The following is a 17,096-nucleotide window of genomic DNA, read 5'->3' on the forward strand; positions in this document are numbered from 1 at the left end:
TGTGGGAAGCAATAAATGATACACGATATTAGCTCTTTAAAGACTCCTGAAGGGTCTGGTGCCAGTCATAATTAATGTGACGGCAAATATGCCAAGGATTGAAAATATTGGTTAGACAGTCTGGGAGGCTGGGATTTTACATTTACCCCAAATAAGAAGAGACAACAATAGTTATTGATGTAAAATATGCATGCATTTGCTCACTTGATTATCACTATTGGGTAAATTGACAAACAGTTTTTTTAAATACACTTGTGTTCCTCTTACATCTGTAATTTAAATATAGCCCTTCCCAACTCCAGATATACTTATATCTCTTTGGCTGACAAGGCTGGGGTAAGAGAGTTTGTGGTGGGAGGATGAGGGGGAAAGGTACGTGAGCGGTAAATGCTGTATCTGATCTATGATCATGTAGCTTACTTTAAGTTGTGCGATCATAGATCAGGTATAGGATATGCACAAGTTTGCCAGTGCCAGGAAACACGGAAGGAACCTGATCTAAGTAATTTGGGTGGGTGGGGATGGGGTTTGGCATGTCTTTGGAGGAGTTGGTGGTTCTGTGTGTGTGGTGGGAGCAGGATCATGGGGGTAAAAATAGCTTATATGGAGGGAAGTGGGATGTGAAAAGCTCAGCCCAAGGCAAATGTGTATACATGTTCAGTACACTGGGCTATCCCATTCTCAGTCTAACTTAGTTCAACTCTTTAGTTCACCAAATTCCTGAGAAACTTAATGTAAAAAGTAGATAGACTGCCTTCCTCATAGCTACTTGGGTATCTCTATTCTACACAGCTGCATAGACAAATATAGATAATTAAAATGATACACTTGATATTTAAAATGTTTTGGCTACATCAAAAATAAAAGCTACTCATGATTATACACATACATACAAATCCTCTGGCTCTGTAGTACCACTGTCAGCCTTCCTTCTTCCTTTCTGATTTTAAATATGGAGAAACATTCTACTTGTGTAATTTGCCAGTAGCTACTGAATATGTGACCCATTGAACACAGGTATTGAATGGCCACAAGTGGTTTCATACCTACCTCCTTGCATTCCTTTGCAATGGAATCAATACTGTGTTTATAGGCCAGAAAGAGTCTAAGAAATTGATATACAAAATGGTGACACATTTTGCTATTGGAAAAGTATTTTGGGTCATTCTTAGTTCCTTTTACAGTTCCTTCTGGTCCCTTTAACATTGGACTATGTGTTAATTAAAGCATCAGGATTTTCATGTAGAATCATGTAAAAGAGTCCCAATAACTTATTGAAACTTTTACTATAAAAATTATAAACTAGTTTCTATTCATATACGTTATATACAGAAAACATGATATTATGATGTGTTCTTAGGGGATTGTAAGCACCAGTTGCAGGGTCAGTATCACTTATCATTACTGCAGACACCTTAGTCATGCTAATAAAATTCTCCTTACTCCCCCATCATCTATTTCCTTATGTATTTGGCTCTGGTAAAATCTTTGCATTTTATATGTATAATTTTAATGATATTACTAAAAAAATTGTGTTGCTTAATTTGCAAACCATAGCCAGGATGAAAATGTTAATGTGATTAATTGATTTTACACTGCTTGAAATAAAATATGACTATCATATGAAGATGCGTCCATTGGTTTTAATAGAAATATAATGCTATCAAATAGCTCCTCTATGCTAATTGCTTAATGGGGCCTCAAGCTGACTAATATGGATTCTAGAACTGTACAAAATTAATGAAGGAAATGTCCATTAGCTAAGCTTCAATTATAGTCACCATATGTGAAAATATTTAACATTAATCAACCTTTTTGAAAACAAATTATGATGGTTATGTGTCCAAAATGCGTGCATCGATCAACAGACCACCAAGGTACTACTATTACTATTCAAATGAATAAAATTTCAAATTTCCTTTATAATTTGATGCAAATAAAGGTATGCCTTGTATTGAGGGGGGAGCCTTTTACTTGTTTGTAATTGATTTTACAGTCAATGAGATGGATGATTTTATTAGCAATGTTTTGGCATAAAGATCCTTGAATATAAACAGTATTGATACATATTGAATGGCTGAGCTTGCTGCTGCTTTGTTACAGTAAGATGTCAAATGTATTTAGATATATTACTTCCAAAATGTTTGTTGTTTTTTTTTAAATTTTTAGTCAGATGATGATACATGTCAAAAGACCCCTTCCTATGTTCTGTTACAGCAGTGTAGGACTTACTGATCCATCTTAAAGGAAATGCTGTGTTTGCCATGGACTGCTTAGAGGGGGTATTGTACATAGTCCTAATAACTGAAGTATTTGAGCATATCATGATCTTTAAGTAATGTATCTGTTGATCTCCCCTGTGAAGCATGTGTGTGGTGTAGTGATACTGGCAGGAGACTGAATCATTAAGGTCATGTCTATACTGGTACTGCAAAGTCAAGAATTAAACTCAAGTCTATCCAATACAGGGTAGTGTCAAGTGTGATTCATATCTACATTGGACTTAAAAGGGTATTGGCAGATTCCTACAGCCAGGGAAGATAAGGAAAAAACAGCTTTTTGGGTCCCATGGGGGTTATTTCAGTTTAAACAGATACCCTTTGGATTACCTGGGGTAGCAACCTCTTTTCAGGGGTTGATGGACCAACTGTTAGTGCCACATCATACTTATGCTGCTGCCTACATAGATGACCTCAGCATCTGTGGGCTGTCCCTTTAAAACTCAAGGCCACTGGATTTAAAGCAACCCCAAAAAATGTTCTCTGGGGAAGAAGGAAACCAAACATTAGGGTTTTTTAGTGGGGCAGGACCAGGTTAAACTTCTGATGGACAAGATAGAGGCCCTTTAAGGCCTATAGACCACACTCAACCAAGAAGCAGCTGAGATCCTTCTTGAGCTTTGCTAATTACTAGAGGAAGTTTGTCCCATGGTTTTCAGAAATTTCAGCACCCCTGACTGAGTTGATCAAAGGACAGAAAAGGTGAGCCCTCCAGTGGTCTCCAAGATTCCTCCCCAATTTGAACAGTTAAAATGGGCATTATGTCAGAGTCCAGTGTTCTATAGCCTGAACTTTAATAAGATTTTCACTTTACAAACTGATGCTTTGGGAATAGCATTAGGGGCAGTACTGACACAGAAGGTAGAGGATGAAGAATGGCCAATTGTGTATTCAAGCCATAAATTGCTAGGCTCTGAGACGAGGTACTCCACAACTGAATGTTTAGCCCCAAAGTGGAGCACTGAACTTTTTCTTTATTATTTACTAGGGAAGACGTTTGTCCTGGTTACAGACTATGCTCCCTTGAAAGAGTTGCAATCCATGAAGAATGACAACACTTAGATAATGTGGTGGCCGGTGGCCCTAAGACCTTTTTATTTTTCTGTAGAGCACCATTTGGGGAAGCAAAATGTAATGGCAGATTTATTGTCAAGGAGCTGCAGAAATGATCATCACCAGATGGCAGGAATGGATGAGCACGAGAAGAAACGTGTATTACAGAGTGTGGAAAAGACTCAACATGAGGTAACCCTGACAGACTATCAAAAGGGAGGAGGATCTGTAACAGGGACCCACTCTCTGGCCCCTGTTATGAACCGGAGTGTGGCTGAGGTCACTGCTCAACTTACCCAGCAGCCATGTCAGGCTTCTGCTGCCACCACCAGGCCTATCTGGGTGCATCAGGGATCTAGTCCACAACCCTTGTGATGAGTGGGACCCTGGGTGTAACCGGGATCACTGCTTGACTCATCTTGGAGTCATGCTGGGCTTCCTCCACCACTGGTGACCCTGTCCAGGAGTTAATCTGGATGAGAGGATGAGCCTCAGCTTCTGGCTGTCCCCAGCTGCTAACAAAAATGTGGCTGGGGAGTTGAGTATGCGTGGCTCCTGAGAGGCCCGGTGGGCCCAAGAGCAAGAAGGTAAAGGCACAGCACCCCCAAAAAGGGTAGTGCATGGTGTCTTAAGGGACAGCAGTGCAGTTCTGTGTGGAGGCACAGAAGAGCCCAGGAGAGCAACAAACTTGTGCTCCATCTGGGATGACCATAAGACAGCTGGAATGGGAGCTGGCAAGGAATAGTCAGTGGGAAAGAGCAATCCACTCAGCCCTGTGGTGCAGAGACTGGGGTACAAGTAAGTTGTGTGGTGTGGGGAGCAGCTGAGAAGATCCTCTGGGGAAGCAGTCCCAAGACAAGGCAAGTAATGATGAATGTTGAATCCATGCAGCCTGTGTAAGGGAGTAACTGACTGAGGAGGAGAACCCCTCCACCAAGGGTGTGAGGACCTCATGATCAGTGCTGGACTCATGGAGTGGACACTGATAAAAGGGGTGTGTATCAGGATTAAGTGAACCCCAATGAGCCCCATTATGGAGGGGGTGATAAATGTTGCTGACCAGGTAAGCAACTGGTCAAGAGACTCAGCTGTACTGGAAGGACCATGATATTGGCCCAGCAGGTGTGGTAAGGACAGGAGGTAGGGGAGGTGGAGCCCTGTGAAGAGGACACACTTCATGCTGAGAGACTGCTATTTCCCTTTTGTTCCAAGACTCGGCTTCCCCTTTATTTGTGTTATATCAAGCAGGGCTGTACAAAGCTTTGAGTGCTGATTCAGCTTGATTCAGAAGCCAAATCTCCAAATCTGAATCAAATCAGGAGACCAATAAAAAGGTCTGAATCAATCTGAAGCGCTCTGAATTGACTTGGGAAAGATTCGGAGAGCTTTGGAGATTTGGGCAGTCCCCGCTTGCCACTGCAGGAAGCTGGACCAGCCGGTAAGTAAGTAGGGGCTGTGGGGGGAGGGACCATGGGGGGACCCTGGCCGGGCCCCATGCCCCACCCACTCTCCCAGGCCCATCAATGGCTGTCCTGCCTGGCCACAGCATCCTAGCTCTTAAAAAAAAATTAAAATTAAAATTAAAAAGCCCTGTATTCACTGGCTTCCGTCAGTCGGGGTGGGGCAATCCCCGCTGCCCCCCACTACCCTGCGCTGCATGGAGGTCTCTACCACAAGCCCCCATCCCCTGTCTACTCTCCCAGCCTCATCAATAGCTGCCACACCTAGCCCAAGAATCTTAAGAAAATAAAAATAAAAGCCCCACGCTCACTGGCTGCTGCAGTGGCTTTTGGGGCTTCTGGGGACTCATGCAGAGCCCCCCATGCAGTGTGGGGCAGTGCGAGAGAGTGGGGATTGCCCCCACCCACCTGGCAGGAGCCGGTGAGTGCGGAGTTTTAGAAAAAAATAAAGTGTTGGGATACTGGGGCCGGGCAAGGCAGCCATTGACTGGTCTGGGAAAGTGGGCAGGGGATGGGGGCTCATGGCAAAGCCCCCCATGCAGTGCCGGGCAGTAGGATACAGGAGGGATTGCCCCCCTCCCCCCAGCCTGGCAGTAGCTGGTGAGTGTGGGGCTTTTATTTTTTTGAAGTGCTGGGACACTGAGGCTGGGTGGGGCAGCCATTGATGGGGCTGGGGGAGCAGGTAGGGGATGCGGCCTGTTTGATTTGGAGATTTGGCAGCAGCTGAATCTTTGAATCAGTTTGGCTGAATTGATTCAAGAGGTAAGGGAGGAGCTGTAGGGGACAATAAGGAGGCTCCAGGTCCTGGGTATGACCTAAAACTGCACCCTGCCGGGAGTGGGTGGCCTGGTGGGGCTCTCAGTGATGCTGGAGCCCCCAGGAAATGCCAGGCCAGTTACCACCCCAGTGAAAGGTGGGTTGTGGCGCTTTAACCCCTAGCCCCCACAACCGGGTGAGTTACCCCTTGTTTGGAGGGCCTGGAGGGTGGACCCCCAGAGAGAGAGAGAAAAGGCCATAGACTCAGACCTGTCTGAACTTCCCCTGACTGGCCCATTCTGGGGTCAGGATCGGAAGGGTCAAAGGGCCAGGGGCCCACCGCGAGGAACACCCAAGAGCTGCGCGCCTGGGGTTCCGACTGCCCTGGAGGTGGGCCAGGGCTAGTGAGCTGAAGGTCATGGTGGGGGGATCACACCCGAAGGGGAAGCGGTTCAGGGAGCTGTGTTGCCTGGTATGCAGGCAGATGAGACTGCCTGAGGAGAAGAATTCAGGTGGGGTTCAATGAGGAGGATTCTGGGGCCCAGTGTGGGAGCCAGTGATGATGAGAACATCTAGATGTCATCTGCAAGGCTTGGGCTGTGGTGTAGGGGAGGAATAGAGCTGCAGATAGCACCCCCTGGCATCAGGGCAGGAAATGGGCAGCCTCCCGCTTATTAATATCTATTAAATAATTAACAACAAGCCTTGGCAGACAAGAAGGCAGGCGGTTAGCCCAGAAACAGGTGGGTGGGCCACTGGAAAGTCGGTCCCGAGATGCCCCCTGTGACACCTTGGTTTCATGATTCTTTATTTCTGATGATAATCTCTTCAATAAAAATTGATAGGACTAAAATAATGATGTTGGAGAGTCTTACTTAGGTGCCAAACTGTAAATGGTTATCTCTGTTCTTTATTAAGGTCAAAAGATCTCTTTATCTGAAGCAGTGAAATATATAGCTTCAGTAAAATATTCTATTCTAATGGAGTTTTCTTTAAAATATAAAAGATCTTACATAAAGTAAGATAAAGTGTAGTGGCTAACATATAACACAAGAGTTGGGGGAAAATTTTACTTCCACCCAGTGAATTATATTTGCTGGTGGTGTCAGGAACTCCCTCAAATTCACATCAAGGCATTGATAATTGAAGTGTAAAATTGCTGCCACTTACAATGTACATATTTTTACCTGTATTTTTTCTAGCAAAAAGGGTTTTTTATTGTAAACATCTTGCAAGTTAAGCTAAAATTTGGCAGATCTAAGTACCTCTGCTTCTACATGTAAATTTCACTATAAAATTTGTGCTTGATAAGGAAAAAATTGTATTTTACAGAAATGTGTACAGCTGGAGAACTAACAAGATAATTGTCACCTCTGTAAATGTTGGTTAATAGATTCAGATTCTAGTATGTACTGTAGTTACCAAGGGTATCTGAACGCAGAATTCTTCGCTTTAAATGTAACCACTTGAGAAGCATGTGTTCTTGGACATTTTATTCTTCTCAAGGGGCTGACAATTAATATATTGGGAGTGAGTGAAGAAAGCTCCCTGTGGAACATTGACATTTGGAGTAGCATGACATTAGCAGCAATCCAAGTCATATATCACAGTGGTATAAATAGGAGAGCACTCTTAACACATTATTGTAACTATTCGCTATTACTATGCTTGTTCATTGAATAAAACATAAGTTTGTCTCCGGTCCATTGAATGACAAATACTAAATATATCTGATTTTTTTTTTTTTTTTTTTTTAATGCCAGCTCAGGAGTTCTGGGTAGGATCCAAGTGCAGTGCCTAGGTGCCAAATTCAGTGCTTTATATATCCTCATTATTGTTTCACCTAAGTGCAGGGAACTGAGAAGTAAATTACCTGTTCAGTGGTCCAGAAGTCCAGGAACTACATATAGATATTTTGACTTGGGTCTTTTGAATCCCAGCCTATTGTTTTAATGAAAAGACCATTATTCCTTTGAGTTAAGACCCTTACTCCCAGACTGACAGGAGATGGGATCATAGGACAGGCTCAGAGACGTCTTCTATTTAGGAATGATCATAGGCAACACTGGCTAACAAACATTTTGTCATCTCTACCCAACCTGTTCACAATTCAGGGAATATATATATATTTTTAATGGCAGTGATACATTAGTTTTCTAAGTGCCACCTCACTTTTTTTGCAGAAAAATTCATTTGGAAAGCATCCCAGAATATGCATCTCCCCCTGTAATTTACACCTCCCTGGATGAAGACTAAGAGGGGGAAATACAGAAAATTAAAAGTAATTAAATTAGTCTTATTTTCTGTGTATCAACTATGGGTGATTTCCTCGCCCCTCCCCCCCCCAATAAAAATCTGTTTGTGGGCTGGCTAGTTAGTCATTTCAAAATCAAAGGCCTGTGTTTAGAAAAGTACCACTAATGAATGTACCAGTTGGCTAACTAAAGATGGGTCACACAAGCTGACTAAAGGCTAATTAAAGATGGGTCACACAGGATTTAGTTAGAGAAACAACTCATTCCCCTGTCATTACTTTGTTCTAGATTATTATTGGCTTTTTGCTTTTATTTCTGTGCAGTTCTAGGGTCCAATGTGAGATTGTGAGTTTTGATCCACTTAATATTGCATTTATGATTCCAAGGAAAGTTTAATTTATTCTCAGCAGTTCTAGATAAGTCTCCTGCACTAAACAAATGTTCGTTAATTAAGAGTTCTCCGAGACTGATCCTTCACTTATTGTGATGTAAATCAGGAACAATGCTAGTGAAGTCATTTGCATGCCTGTACACATGCGTGCGCGTGCACACACACACACACACTGAATCTGCTTGAGAAGTTTATAGAAGACTCTATCTTAAGAACATATAACTTGGTTTACTTCTTCAACTAAAGGTTTCTGAACTTAAATTTAGACTTACAAGCATGATTCCAAATGAAACCACGGTAAGAGCAATTTATAATGAAATGACACAATTACAATAAGCATTTATCAAGTAAAAGAATCTTATCAAAGCAATTAAACGCCTATAAATAGATGGAAATAATGTCTGCTTTTCCACAGGCGCTTGTCAAACCAAAACAAATAGAGCTAGCCAGTCTTGGAGTACAGTTGGTAGCGCATCATCCTATCAGCTGGTGCAGAAACTGTTTCCAAGGGGCTTTGGAAGCTAGGATACATAGCTTTCTATTGGAACTGATGATAACATATAATGTATTATGTTAATGGTACATGTCCTAGAATGAACTAAAAGAAGATCAATATTTTGTGATAAAACATCTACAACTAGGAGAAAGCTATTGAATGACACCTTTAGTAAAAGTTGGCTCCATCTTATTATCACAATCTCCCAGTTATCTGCAGAATAACATCATGATTGCTTAATACCATAAGATGAACACTTTGTATTTCCTCCTCCAAGATTAGCTAAGTGCAATCATATGTATAATATGAACTAGTAATGTTCAGTAATATTTCCTGTCCTGACCACACCTGATTCTTGTCTTCAGAAAACACCAGCGTATCCCAATGGTCTTTCATTACTGTTCTTATAGAATTACAGCACAAGGTGTTCCTGGCACGTACCTGTGTAAAACTAGCTTCTCTCTTTGTAGAGGTGCATTGTGTTTCTCACAATAGTATCCCAGCAATTCTGTTCTGGAAAGCTGCCCAGGAACTGAGCAAATTAGGAAAATAACAATCTCAAACATAAGGTTAGGAGGGCAAATATTGTCAAAGTTCAGAACTTTAGAGAATTGCCTCTCTGTCCTTTTTCAATGTTTTTTTCCCCTTTCTTTTTGTAGCAGAGAGAAGACACTGTAATGAGAAAATAAACTTCTGAGTTAAAATAAGTACTGTGCTGGGAAGAAGGCTGGAGAAAATATTTCACCACACTTTATTCTTATAAAAACATTACCACTCCAAGGGCAGAGAGCCTAGGAGCTATCTTGAACATAAGTTAACAGAAACACCAAGAGCTCTGAATTATTTTATAGTGTTGTAAGCATGATTTAAAGCAGCTTGCTTTTCAGAGCAAATTCCAACGTGACTTCTGGATCCTGTTACCTATATGTATATGTATGTGATGGACCTATCACAGCCATATCTAGGTGAAAAATATTTTTAAGAGTTATACTTTATTTATAAAGGACCCTGCTTCCTATGATCACTTGCTTTGGCTTTTCCTTTTGTGTGCTTTTGTTTTATTCTGTCTGTGAGGAACATTAACTTTTTGTTACTCCTCATTAGAAAGGAAAGGTTTCTTTGGAAGTGTATTTCTTGCACTGTGCTCTGAAGCAGTCAATTTTGAATTTATTGTGATCACCCATAGTAAATTCCATTAGCATTTGGACCCAGATCCTAAAGGTTTCACCTTGGTCTCAATTAGAGCATCCGTGCCAAGTGTGGCTGTAGAAGGAGACAAGCTTTGAGATAATGAAACCTAGTCCATTACGGATTTTAAACACTAGGATCACAACTTTCTTTTACATGGGGAAAGCAGTGGAACACAGAGCTGTTGGTATCCAATGCCAGGAAAGATCATTACATATATTATTTGACTTGTACTTTGGCCTTGCCATGATCATTCATGTCACGGATAGTAGCTTCAGTTGGTTCTGCTGTCATTTAACAAAGGCCATTTAATTGCTCTTTCATTTAGTCTGAATGAAAAGTGCCTGGCTACATACCATCCCCAGCATTAATGAGATCTGTGATTTCCTGTAGACCAGACATGCTTGACAGCAGCCCTTAATCCCTTCCAGCATAATGCTGTGGTGGAGAACTTTTTTGGCTTCCATCACGGTGCTGACATATGCTGGCAAAAAAATCTAGTTGTTGCTGATCTGAGTCTAAGCGTTTTTTGTTACAAACATTCTAGGTTTTTTGCCTTCATAAGTCATCTGACATTGTTTATGGCTGAATGTACACTAGAAATCCTAAGAGGACAAGGGTTTTATTGAGCCAGGGCATCAATGGCCAAGAGCACTGAATGGTCTAGGAGAGAAATATAATTATTGGGGCTTGTCTTGGGTCAGTATTCATAAGACTTAATTAATTTCTTTGGTGGGAGGGTGGGAGAAATTCTGGGCCTTTGTTTAGACAGGAAAGAAGTATGTTTTCTGATCCACAGATTCTTGTTCTTTTATAAAGGATAACATCTCTGACTGAGGGTTTTGCTTTATCCTGTCCCTGCCTCATATGAGGAACCTTCAGGGTGTGGCGGCTGATACAGAGCCAAGAAACTCATCTTTGAGTGGAGTCTGATAGGCAACTTGCAGGTTTTTCCTTATGAGTGCGGGTGGTTATTTTGGTGAGTACAGAGATTTTGGAACATGGAGGAGAGAACTAGAGTAAAATTGCAGTGGGGCTGTAAGAAGCAGGCAAGGAGAGAAGAGAGATGGGAACCAAATTATCATTTCTTCTTTTCCATAGTTTCAAATTCTGCAGATTCTTTGGGAACGTGTAACAACAACTAATAATTTGCATGAAATGTACAGGGCTTCAGTTGCCAAATGAAAAACCAGCCTGCCAAACAGCATGACAACCTTCTGCTTCATGAGAGAGTTGTAGCTATTCAGGAACAGCTCAGGCCCCTTCAACCTTCAGTCCAGTCTTTAGGAGCCTAATAGCCAGAGGATATCCACAGCCACGAGAGTAGCTTGTTAGGGAGAGTGGAAAAAGGAAGCTATCTTGTGGTATTATATCACTTTTCTAAACATTGTATCTGAAGCAATGAATTTATTTGCATGAAGATTATTAATTGTAAATGCAATCATCACATACAGTTTTCTGGGCAGAAGCCATGCAGGAATTTGAAATACTTTTGTATTGTTAAACTGTCAAAAAGTAACATGTTCAAACATTTTAAAATTAGTTTTGTTCTAGCTAGGCCAAAACTTGTTAAAAATCAGTCAATTAAGGTTATAGCCAACACATTCACATTCCACAGAGGGAGCACATAAAGGGAGAACACAAAAAGCGTAGCATTTTCTTCAGCAAAACTACAGGTATTTAGATTAAACAGATCAATATGCCATCTGCAACACAGTGAGAACTGTCATAAATTACTCAAAAATTCAGTTTTTGAAAAAGTCTGTGGGCATATGGGCAAAGACGGATCTGCTAAGTGCTGCTGCTAGAAGCCATCTTTGCATATTGCAAATTTAATGATTCTATCTGCTGTCATTGGCAAATGAGGTATGCGATGAGAAAATGGGCTAGCAGTGATAAAGCCTTAAGGTAATATAGAATAAATGAAGTAACTAGTTTAAATTATATACCGCACGATGTATTTAAAATCCAAGCATGAATTCCACATCTGAGTGTTGAGCAAACCCCCTCATACAAGTGTCTTTAAATACCACAACTAAAGATGAATATAAATTCTAAGATTTTTCTAATCAACCATAACATGCCTAGCTGTAGATTTTAAGATGTCATTTTGTGTTGACAGTGGTTCCCTGTGTGCTTTGTAAGTCAGAATGGTAGCTTTCCAACATTTTAATCCTCCTACGTTTTGAGAGTGAGGTTTTAACTGGGAATAGTGATCTGACCTCTGGGCAAGCAATGGTTATAATATCACTGTGAGGAGCTTTATGAGGATAACATTCATGAATTCAATTGTACACTTGCCTTTGGTAAGCCTTAATCTAAGTTGAATGAACATGGCCAACTTCGATTGTGTTCAGTCTTGGAGAAAAAAACAAAACAAAACAAAAAAGCTAAAGACAATTTAATGGTCATTATACTAGGCCCTTATTCCCTCTGCTAAATTTTGTGGTTTTACAACCACTTTTTCCTGATATTTGGATCTGTCACTGTATCACCCACACAAACAGGGAAAATAGATTAATTGAATATAGAGGGGAAACTCTGAAAGTGACTATGTACATGTTGCTATCAAATGCACTAAGAAACATAGAGGCATATCTACTTAGCTGAGCTCTTCTTGCAAATAATCATTATTTGTAAAAGAAAAACAGTTTGTTCAGAGATGCATTTGTTGCATAGGGCTGTGTTAAGCCACTTAATTAGAAACTGATTCAAAGTGAAAACATGCATATTATGCTTTTCTTTATCCTAAGGGTGGGTATGGCATCATATAAAGCAATGCAGCTAGTCCATTGACTAAATGTACTTTGTAGACAAAGATTTGCAGAATCAGAAAGAGATCCTTTTGGTCATTCTTTTGTGTATTAACTACCAAATAGAAGCCAGGAGCAGATGCTGCATATTTCCCTGTACAAGTTGTTCCTATATTTGTCCTGGGACAGCAATATCCTGGGATTGGCATGTATACACATCACCCTCCTAATCAGGGCTTAGTGAGCAGCTGAAACTCACTGTGACTTTTCTGCCAGTGATTCAATGATGTAGTCCTGGAATAACCATTTAGACATACTTTGTGATGTCTCAGAATAAATTTTTAGTACTTCTTATACCATTAACCTTTTTAGGATTTATATGGAGACAAGAGGTATGGACATCTGAATGACTGCACTCTGTCCCAGGAAAAAAAAAATATTTATCTTGGGACAAATGCAACATCTGTTTGTAGTCATAGGGTGCTTGTACATACCATAGGGGTTTAATTCAGTTTAGTTCTCCCTAAATTGAAATGGTGGGTTTTTAAAAACACTGCTTCAATTTAGGGAGAATTAAACCGAATTAGACCCCCATGGCATGTACATCAGGGTGAGGTCCTGATCCTTACCTGGCTCTCTGGTGCTGGTGGGGAAAAGGGGGGCAGGTCTAGCAGTCTCTGAGCTGTGGGGGAGGAGCTAGTGCTTCCCTCCATGGTCGTGGTGCCCCCTAGGCAGTACCCACCTGCTGGCACATAGCCTGGTTGGTCCGAGGGGGGTACTGCTGCTATGGAAGGAAGCACCGGCCCCCCTGCAGACATGGAGAGAAGCACCGGGTCACCACACAGCTCAGGGAGGCAGGCAGGCTCCAGGGAGAAAAAAAAAAATCAGTCTCCTCACCACTTTTTTTTTTTCTTCAGTGGAGGCTGCCTACATGGGCTGCTGCTGGGTTGCACAGCCTCTGAGCCGCGTGGGGCCCAGTGCTTCCCTCTGCAGTTGCGGTGCCCCTGGGACCACCCAGGCTACATGCCAGTGGGCAGGTGCCACCTGGGGGGCCCCACTGACATGGCGGAAAGCACTGGGGTCTCCCACAGCTCAGGGGGTTGTGTGACCTGGTGGCAGCTGCCCCCTCACCCCCCCACTGCCAGAGCAGCAGGTAAGTTCTAGCACCCTTGCACAGTTCCTGCTGCCTGGGACCACCTGGGAATGGCTGACTTGCCTGCCTGTGGGGCAGAGTGGCAACATGGAAGGAGGGCAGCTGGGTGTGCTGGCAGCAGGAGAAGGCATCAGGGACAGTACACAGGGCACTGGAAGCCCACCAGGCCCCGAGCACATCAGCTTTTAGCACCCCGTGCATTGTTGCACTTTGTTAGTTAGCAAACTAAAACACCTTGGATGTGTTTTCTCTTGCTATGTAACAAAGTCATTTAAAGTTCAATATGCCGCTGACTGTGCAAACAGCACCGCCATTGAAGTGCAATGCACCGCCAAGTGGGCAAACAGCAATGCCATTAAAGTGGTGCAAAAGGGCATTTAAGCTGCTTTAAAGGACAATTTTGTTGCATGTACAAAGGCCCATAGTATCTTCAGCAGAATCTATTTAAACCTTAGTACTAGAATTTGACTTTACCTGTTCTAAAGAACAGTATGGTTTTGTTAGAATCAGATTTTTTTCTTTTGACTCAAGTTATATTAAGCTGTTTGACAGTAGTGTACCTGTAAGCTTGCAAGATGTCTGCTGGAAGTGCTTCATAATACTGCATGATTCCTTTGGGGGATTGTTCTGTAGATTGCAGTCTTGTTCGTGATTTTCTCCTTGCGGCTCCAAAGACAGAATCAGTAAAGGGAAAAAAAAAACCCCAATATCTTCCTCTTTATCAACTGCTTTATCTGCTATTTTCGAAGGTCACATAGATGCAACCTTTTATAGTCATTGGTGTGATCCTCCAGTTCATCTTCATATTGTATAAAATTCCTCAATAGGATATTTCAGTATCATTTCTTCTTTGCACAGTGGCAACTCTCATATTGGGCAAACAAGACACATAGTTCATAACTGTAAACTGGAGTTTCTCTCCACTTATACCATTATTCAGAACTAAAGTATAAAACTATATCTTTAATGGTGGAAGAAAGGGTCTTTCTTTAAATGATTTATAAATATAATAGGGATAGAATGTCACTTCTCAAGCAGATTTACTTCTGTCTTGACGTGAGCATTATAAAAATAATAAGGTAACAGAGCTGTTCAAAGCTAGAGAACAATCACCATTTATTTCATCAAGGCAAATGTGGCTCCCTGTGTCATGGAATTTGCCCATGCGCTGAGCAGAACTTATTATTATTTGCCTGCATGGCAGAGAGCAACATCACTGATAAACAAGATGGAGCAGGAAGGATGGATGCCCAAGAATTATAGCTATAAAGGTAGTCTCCCAGGTCCACGTAAGTATTTACCTCCTCTATAGCAATAATATATAAATCAAAACATCAGGAGCTTATGTGATCAGAGAGAAGAATACAAGGTTTGAAATGTCATCCTTTTGACTAGGGGGGAAGCTGAGGACCAAAAAGATGTTCTATGGAAGCAAAGGGCTAATGTATTTTTTTCCATACACAAATAACCTGTACACAGAAACTGATTAAGAAACAACTATGAATAAGGGGAAAATGTTGATTGGTTCATAGCTGGCACATGGGTAAAAAAGCGGTTGCATTCAAATAGTAAATTGCTCATTTTGAATGATCACCACATGAAGATTTGGTTCCTAATCTTGCTCTTCAGTCCTAAGTTCTCTTTTAAGAGAAATCTGAGAGACTCAAGTAACAAATGGACCTTTTTTATCCTGTACTCTTTTTATAATAGCCCATGGCCCAGAACTGGATATTATCTATGGAAACCCATCTCTTTCTTTCCATGGTATCTCTATCTATAACTTTTCATCACAACTTTACAGAGGCTGAATCTTCAAAATGTGTGCTGCCAGCTGGTCTCTTATTATTGAGTAATATATCATCACAGAGACATTACTACTAACTAACTAATAACAACTCCAGATGGTAAGGATGCATTTTGGGAGATCCCAACCATGCAAGGGATGGTCTTAAAAAAAATGTTCTTTATAGAACACACTTATTCCTTTTTAAAAAGCAAGCAAAAGCTGTGAATACAATGAGTAACTTGGGCAGTTTAAAATTCAAGATTTCCCATTTCCATTGTGTTTTGGAGGTGACTGGCATCAGTAATGAGAGAGATCCATGCAAAAATCAATGACATTCACCAGATTTCCCTTTAACTTTATTTAAATATGTTTCATGCCATGTTACAACACTTGTTAAAAGTAATAGGGAAGGTTTGTCAATATATATGAACTTTGATGTCATTAGTATGGAAATCCCAGCTTCTCATAGCTGGTAAATGCAGCCAGAATAGAACTGATAAGAAAAGCTTTCAACATTATCAGTGTGTCACAGGACAGTTACAGGCCACCCCAAAGGGGTCTCAGCTTTTTCTGTTTGTATGTGTGTAGCTGTTTCCTCTTCAGGGACTTTCCTGCCATGCCTTGATGGGAGAAAATTAATCAATATATACCAGAAAGGGGAGATATATACCACAAAGGGGAGTTCATCAACTCGCATACAATAAAAGGCATACAATTTGATAGTTGTTGTTGCAGGGCTCCACTTTCCCTTATACCCTGTCCATGCCCAACCAGTCTTGACACTGAAATTCTTAACTCCTAGATGATGGAGAACATCTCACCCAGTTTATACCTCTAGTGGGGTTGTTCTTCTGACAATCTTCTTATTTAATGTCCTCAAAAACTCAGTCTCTTTCACTATTAGACAATTACTCGCATCAACTTATGGTTCCCTCTCATATTCTACCCAACAGTGGGTTCAGGAAGGAATTTTTGCTCCCTTTGTTAGTTCAGGATGGCTTCCTCATTGTCTTTCCTCTCTTCCTTCTGCTTTCCCAGTCATTTTGCTCACCAGGACTCACCGTCATTCTCACAGAGATTTCCTGGTTGGCAGTTCTGCTCACTGCCAGCCCTTATAAACACAGTACATTCAGCAGTATGGCCCTGCATAGATTATAGCAGCTTCTGGGAGTTACTATAATCTGGCCCTTTCCCAGGGAAACTAACCTTCATGTTATTCTCTTTTATAGGGCTTTCTAGTTCCAGCGGTCGTTCTGAATCAATCATCTTCCCCCCCCCCCCCCCCCCGACAGCTCTGGTAGCTCCTCAGGAGGGTGCCGTTTGATGTCATCACTCTCACCCTGGGTGAGTTTTTTGTATTTTTGTTCTCCTCATAGGGGCTAATAACGGCTCCCCTATTACAAAGAGAAAGAAATATGAAAAGTGTTATACAACTTTCTTTAAAATTTTGTTCCTCCTTTTATTGCTTTTGTTTAAGAGGGTAGAGTCATCTTACCTTCATCAGAGTGTAAAGAAATATTGATGAT

General features: G+C 41.4%; 1 long non-coding RNA gene across 2 annotated transcripts in view; it reads left to right on the forward strand.

Annotated features, from left to right (window-relative positions):
* The window catches only part of LOC132251202 (uncharacterized), a 125,164-nt gene extending 108,323 nt beyond the window's left edge, over positions 1-16,841 (forward strand). For both annotated transcript variants that reach the window (XR_009463097.1, XR_009463096.1), the window contains 2 exons: positions 3,388-3,524; positions 16,800-16,841. This is a non-coding gene — a long non-coding RNA (uncharacterized LOC132251202). The remainder of the gene's footprint in view (positions 1-3,387; positions 3,525-16,799) is intronic.
* The last annotated feature ends 255 nt before the right edge of the window (positions 16,842-17,096 follow it).

The sequence above is a fragment of the Alligator mississippiensis genome, chromosome 6 (genome assembly GCF_030867095.1).
Source record: "Alligator mississippiensis isolate rAllMis1 chromosome 6, rAllMis1, whole genome shotgun sequence".
NCBI lineage: Eukaryota > Metazoa > Chordata > Crocodylia > Alligatoridae > Alligator > Alligator mississippiensis.